The 6,910-nt window shown below is 41.6% G+C and overlaps 1 non-coding gene across 1 annotated transcript; it reads left to right on the top strand.

Moving 5' to 3' along the window:
• Nucleotides 1–6,497: 6,497 nt before the first annotated feature.
• Nucleotides 6,498–6,604, top strand: LOC141658299 (small nucleolar RNA R71). Its single transcript, XR_012549192.1, has one exon. It is a non-coding gene; the product is annotated as a small nucleolar RNA R71 (small nucleolar RNA).
• The last annotated feature ends 306 nt before the right edge of the window (nucleotides 6,605–6,910 follow it).

The raw sequence follows: 6,910 nt of genomic DNA, 5'->3' as shown, positions 1-6,910 counted from the left end.
ACATGCTTTTTGGAGTATTATGAGAATCTCTTGGGCACTTCAAGATGTGGATGATGTTTGTCTTTGGAGTAGTTAGGCAAGGCATACTGGTTACCCCCGATCAGTTGCTGCTATGTGTCTACCTATTACCAAGGAGGAGATTAAGGTTGCTTTGTTGTCCATTCCCAGTGACAAGGCTCCTGGCCCGATGGGTACTCATCTGGTTTCTTCAAGGATGCGTTCTCGTTATTGGTGATGAGGTGTGTGGTGCGGTTTAGGAGTTTTTCAGACCGTAAGCTATTAAAACAGTTTAGTGCCACCATCCTTACATTGATTCCTAAAAAGATTGTCCTACCTCTCAGAATCGATTACGGACCAATTGCGTCTTTGAATGTGATTTACAAATGCATTACTAAGATCATTTGTAATAGAATTGCTAGCACTCTTCTTTGAGCTTGTGAGTCCTAATCAGAGTGCCTTTCTTCAAGGGAGGGATATCATTGATAATATCATGATCTGTCAAGACCTAGTGAGACTATATAACAGAAGGAGTTGTTCTCCTAGGGTCCTGATGAAAGTTGACCTCAGGAAAGCATATGATTCCATTGAATGGCAGTTTGTTGAAGGGATGTTGGTTGCTTTGGAGTTTCCTAGGACTATGATCAATTGGATAATGCAATGTCTCACTTCTCCTTATTATTCTCTAGCTCTTAATGGAAATCAATTTGGCTTTTTCAAAGGAAGGAGAGGGCTCGGACAAAGGGGATCCTATGTCTCATCTCCTATTTACCATCTGTCTTGAGTATTTCACCAGGATTCTCAGTGTAGTTACTCAAAGACCAGATTTTAGGTTTCATCCTATGTGCAGGAAGTTGGGGTTGAGTCACCTGGCCTTTGCAGATGATTTGCTCTTGTTTTGCCGAGGAGACCTTGCTTCTGTGAGAGTTCTCATGAGAGCCTTCTTGTCTTTCTCTGAGGCTTCTGGCCTTCGTATGAATCAAGACAAGTCTGAGATGTATATGCATGGTATTACACCTCTGGCTACTGAAGCAATTTTGCAGTTGTCTGGCTTTAAGATTGGCCAATTTCCCTTTAAATATCTTGGCATTCCAATCTCTTACAAGAGGCTCACTAATGCTGAATGTAGTCTTCTGGTGGAAAAAATTGAGGCCAGGATAAGAAGTTGGGGAGGCAAAAAAATTGAGTTATGCTGGAAGACTAGTTTTGGTAAGGGCAGTCCTTTCTCAACTTCACAGTTACTGGTCCAGAATCTTTCTCATACCTAAGGGTGTTCTGAGTAGAGTTGATGCAGTGTGCAGGAATTATCTTTGGTCTGGCACTGATGTTTTTCATAAGGTTCCAGGAATTGCCTGGGATACCTGCTGCTTGCCATGTGATAAGGGTGGACTTGGTATAAAACATAGTCTTCACTGGAACTTGGCAGTGTTGGGCAAGTATACATGGTAGATTTCTCAGAAGAAGGATACCTTGTGGGTGAAATGGGTGCATCATCTCTATATAAAACAAACTAACTGGTGGGATTACAAAGCTACCACTAACTCTAGTTGGACTTGGCGACAAGTCTGTAGAGTTAAAGATATTTTACAGTCTGGTTTCTTTCTTAATGGTTGGTTATCTAAGGATTATGCCTTGGGTGAAGTATATGACTGGCTCCTAGGAGATTATGTGCAGGTCAGGTGGGTACCCTATGTATGGAATAGGATATGCTTACCAAAAGTATGCTTCATTAATTGGGTATATGTGCATCAAAAAATTTTGACTAAGGATAGACTCCTACGGTTTGGGATTATTAGTGATGGGGTTTGTGATCTGTGTGGTGTCCAACAGAGACACAAAGAAGATCATTTTTTGATGTGTTTACAATCGAAATGTGTGCGGGAACTTCAAGCAGTGGCTAGGCTATGCGTGTCAGAGAGAGCTTGTTAGTTGGCTTATTGACTGGAGATGCAGTCATTGCTACAAAAGAAAGTTGTCATGGCAAAGATTTGCAACATTGGTGTATCTTATTTGGTTCAATAGAATACTTGCACGAGTTGAGGGTGTGGTGCAAAGATCCTCGAGGCTATTTTGTGTAAGATTCAGAGTGTTTTAAAGGGGAAGCTAGAAGCTTTTGAAACATGTAAGGGTCATAGAAAAGCACTGGTTTGGTTGCAAAAGTTAGAGTTAGTCTAATCTTGTTGTCAGTGTTAGTCTAATTTCGATTGAGTTGTATTTTGAGTATTGTGCTTGGTGTAATGTTCTTAATTATTAATACAAAGTTTACATTTCACCAAAAAAAAAAAATGACCATGACACATGCCGAGGTAAATATGGATATGTGAGGTAATGGGTAAGAAAGGGCTAAGACGAATTTGGTAAAAACAGAGTTAAAAGCCAAGCTAGTAACTAAGGGAACCAAACTAATAAATCATCCCAACTTCTTGCTCAAAATTTCGATCGAAACGGTGCTAATAGCAAGCACAAATCTCACAATCTCCGATATAATTGTAATTCCCCAAATGATGATAATAAAGCATGGGAATAAAATCACCAACTAATCAAAACTCCAACCATGTGATTTTATTTTCTCTTTTCTCGGGCTTCAGTCGATCGACCAAGATGGTCAATCGATCGACCGCCTTCTACAGTACAGCACGCGTTTCTTCTTTCCTTCTTTTTCATTTTTTTGTTTTCTTTTTTTTTTCAAGTTCTTTTTTTTTCCTTCTTTCCTTCCTTTTTCATCTTCCCAACATCATCTCAAAATGAGCATTAGCTACCAAAACAAAGTAACAATCCCAAGAACATAAACTACTAGCTTGAAAAGGGCAGGCTAAGTGTAGGATGTAGTTATCGGGACAAAAAGGCTATTTTTGGCTTTGTGAAGCTTATGGGCAAAATGAATAAAGGAAACCTCTTCCACATGTGTCAACAAAACACGAACCCGAATGCATACAGGTGTTAAGCAGATTAAGTTCATACTTATGCACATTTATGAAACATGTCTTACAAGGAATAACTACTCACATCCTAGATAAACTGGTCATGAATGTCACCAGTTATAAGCTCTAAACCTTAGAATATAATGTAGTTTGCCAAAAATCAAAGTCAAGTTTAAAGTTCAGCAAGAAATTTAACGAAAACTCGTAGACTATGCATATGATTCTACTAATAACATGTTAATTAGCAAGGCTTAGGCATAAAACAGCTGAAAATGCAATGTCTTCATTGAAATACTACCGTTCCGACTCGACCTATATGCTAAAATAAACGTGCAATTTTTGAATTTTTTCAATTTTTTTTGAATTTTCTGTATATATATAGGAAATGAAATAAAAAAAATGCAAACTGAAGTGCGATAAACGTGAAACAGAAATGCAATAAAACATGTGAATGCAATGCAAAACCCATCCCCAAACCAAATCGCACAATGTCCCCATTGTGCAAAATCATTTAATGAAATAAAAGGGAAACGGGAATTTGCGTTATTAACTAAACAAGACACGAAGTAAAGACTCAGAAACTCACAAGACTTTAAGCGCAGCAAAAGGAAACCTCCCCAAACCAGCGTGAGCTAGGAGGTTTCAGTAGCCAGCAGTGCTATCATAGGTACCTGAAAAGACAGAAAATACCGCGCGTAATCCGAGAAAACAATTTACGAAACGCAAAATTATGTGTAAAATAAGAAAACAGAAGAAAACAGAAATGAGTCGGAGAATAAAGTGGAGAAAAGACTCCCTCAACTCCGCAAATCGACCAAACACAGCAGGGGAATGATCGAAAACAGTACAAAGAATGGGCAATGGTCGATCGACCACATCACCCGGTCGATCGACCAGAGTGAACAGAATGAAGCTCCTGGAATTCGCAGCTCGGTCGATCGACCATAGGAGGCAGTCGATCGACTGGAAAACCTGCTGTAAATTCTGATTTTCTTCGAATTAGCTCAATAAATTGAGCCAACATGGTCTATAAACCTGCAAATACACATAATAGTGCGCCCAAAATTGCGCAAAACCCAAAGTAACATTCTAAAGTATGTAAAATCCTAAGCAAACTTATTAAAATGCGAAGTCTCGCGCACACAAAAGCAATAAAAATTCTAAAAGCAATAAAATGGTCTTTAAAAGCATGTGATCAACTAATAGTTGATCAAGAATGGCCACGGAATGGCCCACTTGCTCGGCTCCTGGCTACAAGAAGTAGCCTCTACAGTGCTCATCTCCTCAGCTGCACTCCTATCAACTTCAACATCCGCAGAACTCAACGGATCAACAGCTTCAGCATCTCCCCAATCAATAACTTCATCTGGCTCATCAAAATCCAAATCGGACTCCGTCACTTTGACTGGCTCCTCATCAGGCTCCTCATCTGTGCCATAGCTAATACATCCTAGGCCGCCTCTTTGAACGATTGGCTCCTTCACAGCTGGAGCAACATGCGCTCTTCCTTCCCCAAACCAAATTTCCTGCAATATCTAAAATGAAGAATCTTCCTCCAATTTGCTCCCAATCTGGGGCGGAGGTGTTACAACAGGAATAGGCATAGGGGCAGGCATATCAGAAAGCACAAAATAAGATTTCTTTTCAGAAATTGTATTACAAGTGACTGGCCACATAGGGTCTTTCTTCTTAGCTGTCTGGGCAAAGACGATGGAATGTTTCCCTACTTTGAAGGTCAAAGTCCCTGAGCCAACATCTATAACTGCACCAGCAGTGTGAAGGAATGGTCTACCCAAAATGATAGGAATGTGAGCATCCTCGGGCATATCTAGTACAACGAAGTCAACAGGGAAAAAGAACTTCCCTATTTGCACATGAATGTCCTCTAAGACTTCTATAGGCTGGACCGCAGAACGATCAGCCATCTGTACTGTCATGTTGGTAACTACAAACCTAGTCAATTTCAACTTCCTAGCAAGACTCAAAGGCATGACGCTAATGCTAGCTCCTAGGTCACATAATGCCTTCTCAATTGAGAAGGTACCAATATTACATGGGACTGAAAAACTACCTGGGTCTTCTAGCTTATGAGGTGCAGTATGAGTCAAATAAGAACATGACTCCTCAGTTAGTGCGACAGATTGCACAGTTTCAAGTGACTTCTTTTTAAACAAAAGTTGCTTCATAAATTTCATGTAAGCAGGCACTTGATTAACTAATTCAAGAAAAGGAACTTGCACGTTTAAGCTACGAATAACATTTTCAAATTTGTTAAGCGATACCTGTTCCTTCGTCGGCACTAATCTCTCCGGATAGGGGGCTGTAAGAAGGAACTTAGCCCTCTCCTCTAAGTCTCTCATACCGGCATCAGTGGATTTAGGCTGAAAATCCACTACCTTGTCTTTGTTGAAGCTTGAACCTTCTTCAAACCGTCTAAAAAATGAACCATTAATCGTCATTGGGTCATACTTTGGAACCGGGACTGACCGGCCATCAGCATTTGGGTCTTGCCTCAATAATTTCGGAGTCGTCGTACCCCGAAACAAGTGGTCCCTCATGTTATTAGGCATTGGAGGATAAAAAGGTTCAATATCAGCAGCGCTGTCAGTCGATCGACCATGTAGGTCAGTCGATCGACTGACTTCCTCGAACTTAACTCCTTGTTGCGCGCAGACGGAATCGATCGACCAGGTGTATCAGTCGATCGACTGATATACCTGCTAGTCGTCTTTTTCTTGCCATTGTTCGTTACTGCCTTCTTCTTACTCGGTTCCACCTCATCTTTTTCAGTGACATCCTCAACCATAGCGGGCCCATCGAGTGTAGACCCACTCCTCAAAGTAATAGCATTTAGGGTCTCTTTTTGATCCTGCTGAGACGGTAATTGCCCTGGAGCTCGAGTTGCACTCTTGCTAGCCAATTGAGCAATTTGGCTCTCCAACATTTTCATCCCGGCCTCTCTAGCTTGAGACTCTTTCAGCAACAAATTTTTCAACTCGGCAAAATCGGAGCCATGGGACTGCTTCTTCTTTGAGGGACATACGGAGGCTTTTGGTATGGTCATTCTTCTTTGCTTATGAGGGGGCACAAAGTTCTCGGCTTTGTGGAGGTGGAGTCGGATTTTGGACATTCTGGCTACTCCACCTCAAGTTTGGATGGACATTCGGCTCAAAATAAGTGTTTGTCTTCCTATAATGTTGAAAAGCAGCACAAGACTCATAAGGATTAAGACAAAAATCTGCAACATGTCCTTCTCCTCCACATCTCTTGCAGACGAAAGGACCGTCTGACACAGCATTCACTTGATAAATCCCTCCTTTTGAAGCTCCTCCCAACTCGTACTTTTCAAATCTCGCCGTAAGAGCTTCTAATGCAGGCTACGAAGGGGATTCAGACTCTCCTTTGATTTCCCCTGGAATTCCCATACTCAACTTTATGGGTGGCCAAATCATCAATAATTTTCCACCCCTTAGTTTCTCCAACATTCTCCTGGAATCGCCATTAGTCGCCGCATCCGGGATAGCCCTCTGATCATCATAAAGCCCATTATAAAATTGATTGCATAGGCTCCATTTCTCGAACCCATGGTGCGGAATAGTTCGCACCAGCTTCTTGAAACGGACCCACGCCTCATGAAAATTCTCATCAGGACCCTGTTTAAAGCTCGTGATCTGATCTCTAATGGCATTTGTCTTCGAGGCAGAGAAATATTTCTTGTAGAATGCTAGGGCCAGCGACTTCCAATTAGTGATCCCGTTAGCAGCTCGATCCAGGTCTCGGTACCACTCCCTTGCAGCATTGCGAAGAGAGAATATGAACATCGTCTCCTTCACCTGGTCCTGGCTCACACCGGTTGGTGGGGGTATGGAACAGCAGTAGTCAATGAATGTCTCCATATGTTTAGCTGCATCTTCATTTGCAGCTCCCCCGAATTGGTTTCTCTCAACCAAGTTGATGTAAGACGGTTTCGGCTCGAATTTTCTATCCGTCCC

This window comes from Silene latifolia, chromosome 5, assembly GCF_048544455.1.
Source record: "Silene latifolia isolate original U9 population chromosome 5, ASM4854445v1, whole genome shotgun sequence".
Classification (NCBI taxonomy): domain Eukaryota; kingdom Viridiplantae; phylum Streptophyta; class Magnoliopsida; order Caryophyllales; family Caryophyllaceae; genus Silene; species Silene latifolia.
The sequence above is the reverse complement of the archived record's forward strand: the minus strand, read 5'-3'. Positions and strand labels throughout refer to the sequence as shown.